Below are 13,390 nucleotides of genomic sequence, written 5' to 3'. Positions count from 1 at the left end.
CCTAGCTCCCCACTGACGAGCCGTTGCCGCCCTGAAGCCTCAGGGTTCTTCTCCCTCAGGAATATTTCAGTCCCGACTCAGTGGCTAAATGCGGTTGCTCGTGTGAGACTCACGCACATCTGCGCCTTCTCCTCCGCACCCCCTACCCATTTCCTGGGGCTGAGCAGAGCCCTGGGGAAGCCCTGCCGACTTCTAGACCCATCCCATCCTCCCAGCTGCCCTACTGTGCACTAGGCACCCTGCCAAGAACATAGCAGCACTAGGAGGGGGCAATTATTGTGCCCACTTCACAGATGAGGGAATTGAGGCTCAGAGTGAAGCAGGGGCCCACCACAGACACACAGCCAGAAAGGAGGCATTCCTTGAGTCCCCAGTGCACCCTGCAGACACAAAGTGCTCCCTCCATTCCATCCGCACACCTCAATCTCAGCTTTACCCTATCTTCGCACAGCCTTTGGGGACTACCCCAAGGAACCACCTTCCCTGCAGAGCTCCTGGGAGCTCACTATTGAGTTGCTGTACCCCTTCTTCTGCATCAGCCTACAGCCTAGGGCACAAGGATAGCCAAGCACTGGCTGCCCACTCCCTCGCCCTGCTGCACCTGGAGGTCTTGGCAGCAGACAGGCCTGATTTCAAATCTCAGCTTTACTGTGACTTTGGGCAAATCATTTACCTCTCAGTGTCTGTTTCTTCATCTGTAAAATGGATAGCACAACAGCATTGTCCCCTGCCTCATCCCTGATTCAATGAGATGATAGCTATGTTTCCAGCAGTGAAAGCAGATCCTAGAACATAGTAGTGCTCAATAAATATTTGTTGAATGAATGACGCATGTAATGACCTTAGCACCAGGCTCGGCTCAGCGAGTTCTGTCCCCCCTGCAGTCCCAGCTCTAACAAGGCCTGGGGCCAACTCTGCCCACTAAGAGCTGAACTTGGCCACAAGAATCAAACTGAGCCATGTCTCTGGGCCCCTGCCCAACCCCCACAATATAAAATGCTTGCAGCTTTAAGGGGGTGGGCCCAGGGCACCTGGCCACCACCACCAGGGTCAAGCGCCAGCAAGGTGTGGGAGGTGGCCCAAGGTTGTTTGTTTCTCTCATGCCTCTTCTCCAGCCACCTACCCTGACAGGCCAGGGACAATGAAGCTGGACAGGCATTCTTTGAGGGCTTGGGACAACTTCTGGACAGGTGAGAACACGTCTCTTCTCAGTGAGAGCTCCTGGCTATAGGCCCCTATCCCAGCTCAGCCGTCCCCCCATGCCTAAGTTGGTCTTCTTCTGGGGCTGGGCCAGGACAAACCACCACACAAAAACATTCAGCCACTACCATGACACTCACACCCCCAAAAGATACACAAAATATATACAGAAATATACACCACACAACTAAAGGCACAAAGATACACAGAACTCTGTGTGCATGGCAGGGCATAAAAAATGGAAGGAAAAAAAAAAACCCATTACAGTCGAGTCAATTCTGACTCACGGTGACCCCATCCGTGGCAGGGCTCACATGTTCTCAGATGTGTGCCTTGCAGAGCAAGAGCACATTATGTGCCACATTCACAAACACACGTGGCACAAGGCGGCAGCACATCACACAACATGACCACGAACACAGGTGTGGCATAACCCATCCAGGCCCAAGCCCACAGCACAGAGCACAGATGCACACAGCAGGATATATGAGGCCTGTCTTGCACAGAAACTGAGATCTGTCTCCCCATGCCAAACCCAGCCAGGAGCTGAGCCCCAACAACTCAGGAGTCACACTGGGGCAAGGACAGAAGGTTGCTGGAGAAGGAAAGCAGGCCAGGCCCAGGGTAGGCATGGGAGATAGTCCTGACTCAGGGTCCACGTTTGTAGGACTTGGGCCCAGGCATCAGTGCCTGTAATAAGCAGATCTTTTGTGGTAAAGAATTCAGGAACCTGGCTCCATCCTCATCAAACACCAATATGCCACCACTCCCAATCTCTCCCCTTACCTCAACTGTGCCCAGGTCACCCCCACACTCATGCATGGTATAAGAAACTGGGAGCAAGCCAGTCTCTGTCACCAGGAAAGCCAAGAGAAAGGAAAAGAGAAGCTGACCATCAGTGCGGAAACATCTCGAGACACTTTTCAACAGAGGGTTCTGGGCAGCAGACCACACTCTAGCTAGTCATGGTCATGAGGGTAAATCCCTCTGAATGGCCACACATCATCCCTACTCTGAGGACACAGCTCTGAGGCTGACTTGGGAAGGCCTCCAGGTGGAGAACAGGGCTGTCTTCTCTGGCCCTCCCTCCCTTTGGGCACATCTCATCAGTCGCTTCCTGTCTCTCAGCACTGCTCTGTGGCACCCAGGACCTTGGGGCTGGCATTTCATGCAAGGCCCTTAGCTATCTTACTCCACCCTAGGTTCTGTGTCTTGGCCTTTGCCTATGCTGTTCCCAAGAATGCACCCCCTATCTTTTGGCACCTACCCATCAAAATCAATGCCACCTCCTCTGAGAAGCCTTCTTAACCCCTGACAGGAAAAAAAAAAAAAAAAAGCACTCTGCTGCTAGAATGAGAGATTAGAATGGATGTAGGGCTCCACTGGGCCTCAGTGTCCTAATCAGTGAAATATGTAAGGCATGGCCCATCACCGCTGAAAACAGAAAGAGACAGAATAAACTAGTGCTGCCGTTCTCAAAGCAGGGTCTGCAGACTCCTGGGAATCTTCAAGATCCTTTCAAGGGTAAGTGAGGTCAACATTATTTTACTGGTAATACTGAGACTTTATTTGATTCTCATTGTATTGACATTTGCACTTATGGTGCAAAAACAATAGTGGGTAAAACCGGTGATGCCTTAGCACAAATCAAGGTTGTTATTGTTAGTTGACGTCAAGATGATGACCTTATGTATAACAGCAAAAAGTTGCCTGGTCTGTCTCCATCTTCATGATCATCGATGTATTTGAGTCCATTGTTGCCATAATTTTGTCAATGCATTTCATTGAGGATCTCCCTCATTTTCATGGACTCTGTACTTTACCAAACATGATGTCTCTTATGGATTGAATTGTATCTCCAAAAAATGTATGTCAACTTGGTTAAGCCATGGTTCCCAGTGTTGTGTGGTTGTCCACCATTTTGTGATCTGATGTTGATTATCCTATTGTTGTAAATCCTAACCTCTATGATGTTAATGAGGCAGGATTAGAGGCGGTTACGTTAATAAGGCAGGAGTCAATCTACGAGATTAGGTTGTACCTTGAGTCAATATCTTCTGAGATATAAAAGAAAGAAGCCAGTAAAGAGACAGGAGACATCATACCACCAATAAAGTAGTGTCAGGAGGAGAGTGGGTTCCTTTGTACCCAGGGCCCCTGCACTAAGAAGCTCCTGGACCAGAATATGATTGATGACAAGGGTCTTCCTCCAGGGCCAACACAGAGAGAAAGCCTTCCCCTGAAGCTGACGCCCTGAATTTGGACTTCTAGCCTACTAGGCTGTGAGAGAATAAACTTCTGTTTGTTAAAGCCAAACACTTGTGGTATTTCTGTTATAGCAGCACCAGATAACTAAAACGATGTCCTTTTCTAGTGATCGATCTTTCCCGATGACATGTCCAAAGTAAGCAAGTCGATGTCTTGCCGTCCTTTCTTCTAAGGAATATTCTGGTTGTATTTTTTCTAGGGCTGATTTGTTCATTCTTTTGGCAGTCCATGGTATACTCATTATTCTTTCCGACACCACAGTTCAGTTGCATCAATCCTTCTTCTTTCTTTTTCATTATCCAGCTTTCACATGCATATGAGGCAAAGGAAAAAACCATGGCTTGGGTAAGATGCACCTTAGTCATCAAAGTGACATCTTTGCTTTTTAACACTTTAAAGAGGTCTTTTGCAGCAGATTTGCCCAATGTGATACATTGTTTGCTTTCTTGACGGCTATGTCCATGGCTGCTGATTGTTGATCCAAGTAGAATGAAATCATTGACAAGTTCAATTTCTTCTCCATTTACCGTGATATTGTTTATCAGTCCGGTTATGAAATTTTTTGTTTTGTTTTCTTCACATTCAGGTGTTTCAAGTCATCTTCATTTTCAGCAAGCAAGGTGTGTCATCTGCATATCCCAGGTTGTTAATGAGTCTTTCTCCAATCCTGATTCTGCGTTCTTCTTCACATAATCCAGTTTCTCGGATTATTTCCTCAGCAAACAGATTGAATAAGTAAGGTGAAAGGATTCAACCCTGCCGCACGCCTCTTCCAATTTTGAACCATGAAGTATCTCCTTATTCTGTTCGAATGACTGCCTCTTGAGTCATGTACAGGCTCAGTAGGAGCATAATGAAGTGTTTTGAAATTTCCACTCTTTGCAATATTATCCTTAATTTTTTATGAATGGGAATTTCAGAACACAAATAAGGTGGCGATACCAAACTGCACTAGAAGTCATTGTATTCACCATCAGGCACTTGGCTTTAAAAAAAAAAAAAAGCTAGTTCATTTAAGACCATTCTTGTTAAAGCAGTAAAATTAGTAATTTTATTAAATCTCAACCCTTGAGCACATGTCTTTTTAACATTGTGTGTGATGAAATGGGAAATTCACATAAAGCACTTGTGTTGATGGTTCTGATGATGGCTGTTACAAGGAAAAGCCCTAGTGTAATTGTTTGAGTTGCGAGCTGAACTAGCTGCTTGTTTAATGAAATACCAATTTTACTCGACAAAAAGGACTACAAAAAAAAAAAAAAAAAGGACTGACAAATTGTGGTTATTTAGACTTGGGTATTTAGCAGACAGACATTCTCTCAAAATTAATGAAGTGAGACTGTCACGTCAAGGAAAACAACTGACAATATTTGTTGCCAATGATAAAATTTTTTAAAGGGAAAATTAAAGTTTTGGAATGCTTGCATATATCACCATAAGCCTGACAGCTTCCCAGTACATTGCTGATGAAATCAGTGTTGATATCAATGAACGTGATTGCTTAATATTGTATAATAAAATGTGTTAACATTTGAGAAATCTGCATAACTTGGTGAGCTAATATTTTCTAAATGATCAATGCATCATGTTATAAAATCATGCATGGGTAAAACATTTACTGAAAATGCAATATATGCAAATGAACATCAATGTAATAAACAGAATATGAAAAGTTCATTGAGGTAAATTCTGTTTAAGTTGTCTTCAGGAGATTCCATACAATAGACTATATCTTTTTTGAAGACACCTGGAAGTTTGAGTTGTTGGTAACTGCTGTTGAGTCAGTTTCAACTCATGGCAACCCCACGTGTACAGACTCAGAGCTGCTCCATAGGGTTTTCAAGGCTGTAACCTTTCAGAAAGAGACCACAGGTCTGTCTGCTGAGATGCCTCTGGGTGGGTTTGAAGTGCCAACCTTTTGGCTAGTAGTGAAGTGCTTAACTGCACCACCCAGGAACTCCTGAAAAGGTCATTGATAAGGTTTCAGATTCCACATTGCAACTAAATTTTAAGAAACTACCACTTGTCAAGTTTTGGTGTAGTATTACCTGAAAAGGCTATTAAAATAGTCCTCACTTTTCTGACTATAAATTTGTGTGACGTCAGATTTTCTTCAAATATTTCAACCAAAAAACCATACCAAAACAGATTGAATACAAAAGCAGACATAAAAATCCAGCTTCCTTCTATTAAGCCAGATATTAAGGAGATTTGCAAAAATTTAAAGCAATGCCACTCTTCTTGTTAGTTTTTTTGTTGTTGTTGTTCTGCAAAAGAAAGTTATTTTTCATAAAAATATATTATTTATGTTAACATGTAACTATTACTGTTATTTTCAAACAAGTTAATAAATAAACATTTTTTAATTTCTCACATGGTAAATACTGATGGATAAATGGGTAGACCCCAGATTACAAACAAGTTCCATTCCTAAATCTGTCTTTAAGTGCAATTTGTATGAAAGTTGGAACAGTTAGGTACAGTTTGTATCTAACATCAGTTAGTCAAACTTTTTTTTTATTATATGGTATATAATGTACCTTTTTGCCATTAAAGAAACACTTCCAGATACATCTTTAATATAACAATATTGTAACAATAATAATAATGTTTTGATGCATGTCACAAAGTAGTGCCAGTTTATTAGTATGAACGATTGTATGTACCTCAAATTTTTACCTAATAGGCTTTATGGGGATTGACTTGGAACTACAAGTTGTAAGCAAGTCGGATGTTCAAAACTCGGTGACTGCCTGCAATCCACACAAACAAGAGTTCTTTGTGGTTCTCAATAATGATTACGGTGTAATTGTAAAAATGTCTATCCTACCAAAAGCAATCTATAGATACAACGCAATTCCAATCCAAATTCCAACGACATTTTTTAATGAGATGGAGAAACAAATCACCAACTTCATAGGGAAGGGAAAGAGGCCCTGGATAAGTAAAACATTACTGAAAAAGAAGGACAAAGTGGAAGGCCTCATCCTACCTGATTTTAGAACCTATTATACCACCACAGCAGTCAAAACAGCCCGGTACAGGTACAACAACAGATACATAGACCAATGGGATAGAATTGAGAAGCCAGACATAAATCCATCCACATATGAGCAGATGATATTTGACAAAGGCCCAAAGTCAATTAAATGGGGAAAAGACAGTCTTTTCAACAAACGGTGCTGGCATAACTGGATATCCATCTGCAAAAAAATGAAACAGGACCCATACCTCACACCATGTACAAAAACTAACTCAAAATGGGTCAAAGACCTAAATATAAAATCTAAAACGATAAAGATCATGGAAGAAAAAATAGGGACAACACTAGGAGCCCTGTACATGGCATAAACAGTATATAAAACATTACTAACAATGCACAAACACCAGAAGAGAGTCAAGATAAATGGGAGCTCCTAAAAATCAAACACCTACGCTCATCTGAAGACTTCATCAAAAGAGTAAAAAGACTACCTACAGACTGGGAAAAAGTTTTTAGCTATGACATTTCCAATCAGCGTCTGATCTCTAAAATCTATATGACACTGCAAAAACTCAACAACAAAAAGACAAAAAACCCAATTAAAAAATGGGCAAAGGATATGAACAGGCACTTCACTAAAGAATGCATTCAGGTAGCTAACAGATACATGAGAAAATGCTCACGATCATTAGCCATTAGAGAAATGCAGATCAAAACTACAATGAGATCCCATCTCACTCCAACAGGGCTGGCATTAATCCAAAAAACACAAAATAATAAATGTTGGAGAGGTTGGGAGAGACTGGAACACTTGTACACTGCTGGTGGGAATGTAAAATGGTACAACCACTTTGGAAATCGATTTGGTGCTTCTTTAAAAAGCTAGAAATAGAACTATCATATGATCCGGCAATCCTACTCCTTGGAATATATCCTAGAGAAATAAGAGCCTTTACATGAACAGATATATGCACACTCATGTTTATTGCAGCACTGTTTACAATAGCAAAAAGATGGAAGCAACCAAGATGCCCATCAACGGATGAGTGGATAAATAAATTATGGTATAGTCACACAAAGGAATACTACGCATTGATAAAGAACAATGATGAATCTGTTTAACATTTCATAACATGGAGAATCTGGAAGGCATTATGCTGAGTGAAATTAGTCAGTTGCAAAAGGACAAATATTGTATGAGACCACTATCATAAGAACTCAAGAAAGAGTTTAAACACAGAAAGAAATATTCTTTGATGGTTACAAGAGTGGGGAGGGAGGGAGGGATAGGGGTATTCACTAATTAGTAGACAAGAACTATTTTAGGTGAAGGGTAAGACAACACACAATACAGGAGAGGTCAGGACAACTGGACTAAACCAAAAGCAGTTTCCTGAATAAACCGAAAGCTTCAAAGGCCAGCATAGCAGGGGTAGGGGCTTGGGGACCATGGTTTCAGGGGACATCTAGGTCAATTGCCATAATAAAATCTATTAAGAAAATATTCTGCATCCCACTTTGGAAAGTAGTGTCTGGGGTCTTAAATACTAGCAAGCAGCCATCTAAGATGCATCACTTGGTCTCACCCACCTGGAGCAATGGAGAATGAAGAACACCAAAGACAAAAGGTAATCATGAGCCCAAGAGTCAGAAACCAAACCAAACCCACTGCCGTCAAGTCGATTCCGACTCATAGCAACCCTATAGAACAGAGTAGAACTGCCCCATAGAGTTTCCAAGGAGCGCTTGGTAGGTTCGACTGCTGACCTCTTGGTTAGCAGCCGCAGCACTTAACCACTATGCTACCAGGGTTTCCAAAGAGACAGAACAGAAAAGGCCACATAAATCAGAGACTACATCTGCCTGAGACCAGAAGAACTAGATGGTGCCTGGCTACAACCAATGACTGCCTGACAGGGAACACAACAGAGAACCCCTGAGACCAGAAGAACTAGATGGTGCCCCGCTACAACCGATGAAGGCCCTGACAGGAAACACAACAGAGAACCCCTGAGGGAGCAGGAGAGCAGTGGGATGCAGACCCCAAATTCTCATAAGACTAGATTTAATGGTCTGATTGAGACTGGAAGGATCCCGGTGGCCATGGCCCCCAGACCTTCTGTTGACCCAGGACAGAAACCATTCCCAGAGCCAACTCTTCAGACATGGATTGGACTGGACAATGGGTTGGAGAGGGATGCTGGTGAGGAGTGAGCCTCTTGGATCAGGTGGACACTTGAGACTATGTTGGCATCTCCTGCCTGGAGGGGAGATGGGAGGGTGGAGGGGGTTAGAAGCTGGCGAAAAGGACACGAAAAGAGAGAGTGGAGGCAGAGAGTGGGCTGTCTCATTAGGGGGAGAGTAACTGGGAGTGTGTAGCAAGGTGTATGTGGGTTTTTGTGTGAGAGACTGACTTGATTTGTAAACTTTCACTTAAAGCACAATAAAAATTATTAAAAAAAAAAAAAAAAGAGGCTACCAGAGCTTGTTCATTTGAAGAGGTCCCAGACCCGAGACCTTTAAGTCTGGGATCGGGGGAGGGAGGAGGGCTTACAGCCAGAGGTGGGGACCACATGACTTTGGAGGGGTCTGGCAGAGGCTTCTGGGAATCCCTGACTTCCCTCTGCTGCCCCCGGAACAAGGCTGTCTATGGGGACAAATGGGGTTGTGAGTGTATGTACGTGGGGTTGGGGGGAGGTGTGTGGTGGGACCAAACACACATCAGACCTCCCCACACACAGAGCTGAATCCTGGATCCAGGAGCTCTGGCCCTCCTCAGACAGCCTCCATCCTGCCACCCCTCCCCACTACCCACGAAAAGGATTTGGGCCTTAAAATTATCGTCACCACAGCTCAGCAGACAATACAGAGGGGACATTATGCACGGATAGAGAGGCCTTGTTGTTGGTGCTGCCGAGACAGCGGTGCTCTGTTCTGAGCAGGCTGGGGTCTGCTCATGTACTCCAGCCCAGACCCCTCACACCCTGAATCAGATCTTCACGCAAGTGCACACTCACAGGCTCACCCTGGGGTACCCCTTAGGCAATGCTACAGCACACAGAAGTCTTCGGCTCCCTTCCTGCCACCTTTGTGTACCACCCACCCACTATCTGCCCTGGGTCCTAACATACCCATGTACTCCCTGGCATAGGCATCCCCACTTGGGGAGCCACTGTGGAGGTGGAGGGGACACAAGGCAGCCACAGCGGGGGCCCTGAGGACGTCCTGCCTGCCCTGCCCTGCACCGCCTGGCCGAGATCACAGGGTACTGAAACCAGCAGCCGCCCAGGCTGGGCCAGACGTGCCTAGACCCACAGAGGGACACAAAGGCCGTGTTGTTGCCTGGCCAAGCCCTCTCAGCTCTGGAATGGGAGGGAGGGACTGGGGCAACTAGCACCCCTGCCCCCAGCTCCTGGACTGGCCCTGGAGCAAGACTGGACTTTAACCTCTTAGGCCACTAACGAGTACTGGGGCTGGAGTACAAGGTAAGGACAATCCAAACCTGACAAAACCTGCCCAAAGAGGACACCCCAAGTCTGGAGGTTGACCTCACCCAAGGTCTTTTTGGTTTTCCTCTGAGTCAGGATCTTTTTGTCCCTCCAACATTTGCACAGGTTGTTCCCTCCTCCTGGAACTCCGTCCCCTCCCCTGTCTGGGAACTTTTAATTTTCCTTCAGGTCATTGTTCAGAGAGCACCTCCCCTAAGAAGCCCTCCTGACCCCTGGGCTGGACTGATGGCTCCTCTGTGCTTCCTCGCAGACAGTTTCTCTAGGAGGGGCCATTCTGCCCACAGGAGCACCCCCAGCTTCGCCCAGCCCAGGTCTGGCTCACAGGGAGCCACAATGCAGTAGAAGAAATGGCTGGATGGGAGTGGTTAAGCTGGTGGGACTCAGTGCATCTCCGCCTAAGGCCCCACCAACCCCACAGTCACACAGTGGCAGGGGAGAGGAGGGGCCGGAGTCACCAGGACCCAAATCATAGACTGGGATGGTCACCAGTCACCCCTACCAGGTGATATGAAGGGACAGAGGAGAGTTCCTTAGAGGAGCCTACCCAGAACACTGTTTTCCTGTCATCTGCTTGCTAAATCCTACTTATCCAAGTGGTAGCTGTTTCTAGTTTTTATTTAACAAACCTTTTTATAGAGCACTCACTGTGTGCCAGGCATTGGTCTAAAGGGCTTACGTGTATTAACTTATTGAATCCTCACAACCCTTTGAGGTAGGTACTGTGATAATTCTCGTTTTTAAAGATGAGGAAAGTAAAGCACAGAAAGGTTAAGTAACTTGTCCAAGGTCATATAGCTAGTAAGTCATGGAGCAGAATTGGAACCCAACCTCTAAGAGCAGATCAGGAGGCTGTGCAATGAGAATCCCCACCCTCAAATCAGCCTGAGATGTAATCAGCTATACATTGGTTTGGCTCCCCTCTCTTCATGGTGAACCCCTAAGGCTCCCATGGAAATATATTTATTTCTGGGTCCCAGGGGTCCAATCCCTAGAACAACAGTTGGCCCATAGGGGCTATCAAGAACATTGCTGACTGAACAACCAAAAGCACAAAAAGGATGACTGGGCTCCCGGTGCCCAAGGTGGAGGAGGTAGAGGCTGCCTAGAAAGGCCCAAGCAGTTCTCTCCCCTCCCAACACCAGTGTACCATTTGCTCTGTCATTCACTGCAAGGCCTCTGCTGTCCCTGGACACGGGGTACATTGGGGCTGTAGAAAGCTAAGGAGGGAGGAAGGGGCTACCAGGCCCCGCAGGAACACCTGAAGCCCAGCTACTTCCAGGTCTCCATGCCCCTCAGGCAAAGGGGCTCTTGAAATCCTCAGGCACCATGAACCAAAAAGGTCCTGCTGCCCTGTTTCTCTCTTCTTATGCTCAAATTTTCCAGCCTACTCACTAATTTCTTCAGCTATCATCCAATGTTTCCAAACTGTTGCTCAGATCCCAACGAATGGAGAAATCTGGGTGGAGAGACGCACCTGGTGACCCATAGGGTTGGCCAGGCAAGCAGGAACCTCACACTTGAGGGTTTCCCTCTGGACAGGGCCATTTCCTCTAAGAAGCTCCATTTCCATTGGTTCTGGCCCCAGAAGGAGCCACAACCAAGCCCCCAGTTTCCTATTGCCTGTCTCTGTACTTCTAAGGCAGGGTCAATCCCAACCCCAGGAGAAATAGCCCCCAAATGGGGGCCACCTGTACTTCAGTCTCAGTCTCTCCAGCCATGAAATTGGGATGAGAGAGTGCCCTACAGAATGGGCAGGAAAGGCAGCAGGTCATTAGGGATGGGGCCCTTATTGGCCTTCTGAGGATGGCCCCCTCACTGCCTCAAAGTAGATTCACCCACCTGCCCCAGGGCCAGCCCATCTGTTGCTACTCAGCCCTGGTCTCCCCTATGAAGGTAACTGAAAGGAGGTGGTGGGGTCTTCCCTGGCCTCCTCCTGCCCCAGCACTAGCAACTCCAGAGAATTCTCTTCCTAACCAATGAGAATGGGGGTTGGAGAGCATGGACAGACAGAGGCAACTCCCAAATTTCTACCCAGGAGGGACTTCAGGCAGCAGTCTGTTTGGAAGGGATCTGGAGGACTTCCTTGAAGCCATGTCTGCAGCCACTATTTGTACTTAAATAATAAGTTACAGATCAATGAAAACCGCAAAGTTTTGTAAAAGTGCTTTACATAAAATGAAGAAAATGCAAGTTGCCCATACCAGGAATTTGATTATTATTGTTATGATGATGATGATGATGATGGATATTTGGTAGGTGCCAAGGACTTCTAAGTCATTTCCCCCTCCCCCACCAGGCTGGATGTGCAGGCTGCCTGGACTGCATGAGGCCATATTCCCTGGAAATATAAATCCACCTCAACTTCAACTGAAAAAATATGCTCCAAGCCACAAAGCCCTGGGGGAGAGAGATGTGATCAATCCCTACGTCTGTCCTCTGGTTAAGCACCTACTACAGGCCAGGCACTTCATATGCCCTTCATCAGGCTTGTGACCACCGAGAGGAGAGCACTGAATTACTGTATTTCCCCCATTTTATAGATGGAAAAACTAAGGTTGGGAGAGATTATATAACAACAGTTGCCATTTATCAAGCACTAAGCAGGTCCTATGGTAAGTTTTTTAATTCATCATTTATTTGCTCCCCAGAGTCAGAATGGACTTGACAACAACTATCGACAACACCATAACTCCACCACTCATCTGTCAGTTTGTCATACTGTTGTAGCTTACATGGCAATGATGATAGAAGATCTATCTTAAAGTACAATTCTGTGATAGGTTAATATCCAAGGAAGACCAGTTAATATGACTGTTATTCAAGTTTATCCATCAAATTTATGCATCAACCACAAATGACAAAGATGAAGAAATTGAAGATATTTATGAACTGCTGCAGTCTGAAATTGATCAAATGTGCAATCAAGATGTATTGATAGTTACTGATGATTAGAATGTGAACACTGGAAACAAAGACATATCAGAAGGCAGAAAATATGGCCCTAGTGAAAGAAAAAAACACCAAAGATTTGCATAACAGAATTCTGCAAGACCAACTACTTATTCATTGTGAATGCTTTTTTCCAACAACATAATCAACGGCTATGCACATGGACCTCACAGGATGTACTATACAGGAATCCAATCTACTACATCTATGGAAAGAGACAATGGAGAAGCTCAGTATAGTCAGTCAAGACAAAGCCAGGGGCCGACTGCATAAAAGACCATCAACTGCTCATGTGCAAACTCAAGTTGAAACTAAAAAAAATCAAAGCAAGTCCATGAAGGTCAAAGTATGACTATCAAGGACTGAACTGTGTACCCCCAAAATATGTGTTATCAATTTGGCTAGGCCATAATTCCCAGTATTGTGTGATTGTCTATCATTTTATCATCTGATGTGATTTTCCTATGTATTGTAAATCCTA

This window comes from Elephas maximus, chromosome 2, assembly GCF_024166365.1.
Source record: "Elephas maximus indicus isolate mEleMax1 chromosome 2, mEleMax1 primary haplotype, whole genome shotgun sequence".
NCBI lineage: Eukaryota > Metazoa > Chordata > Mammalia > Proboscidea > Elephantidae > Elephas > Elephas maximus.
This window is presented reverse-complemented; position numbering follows the sequence as displayed.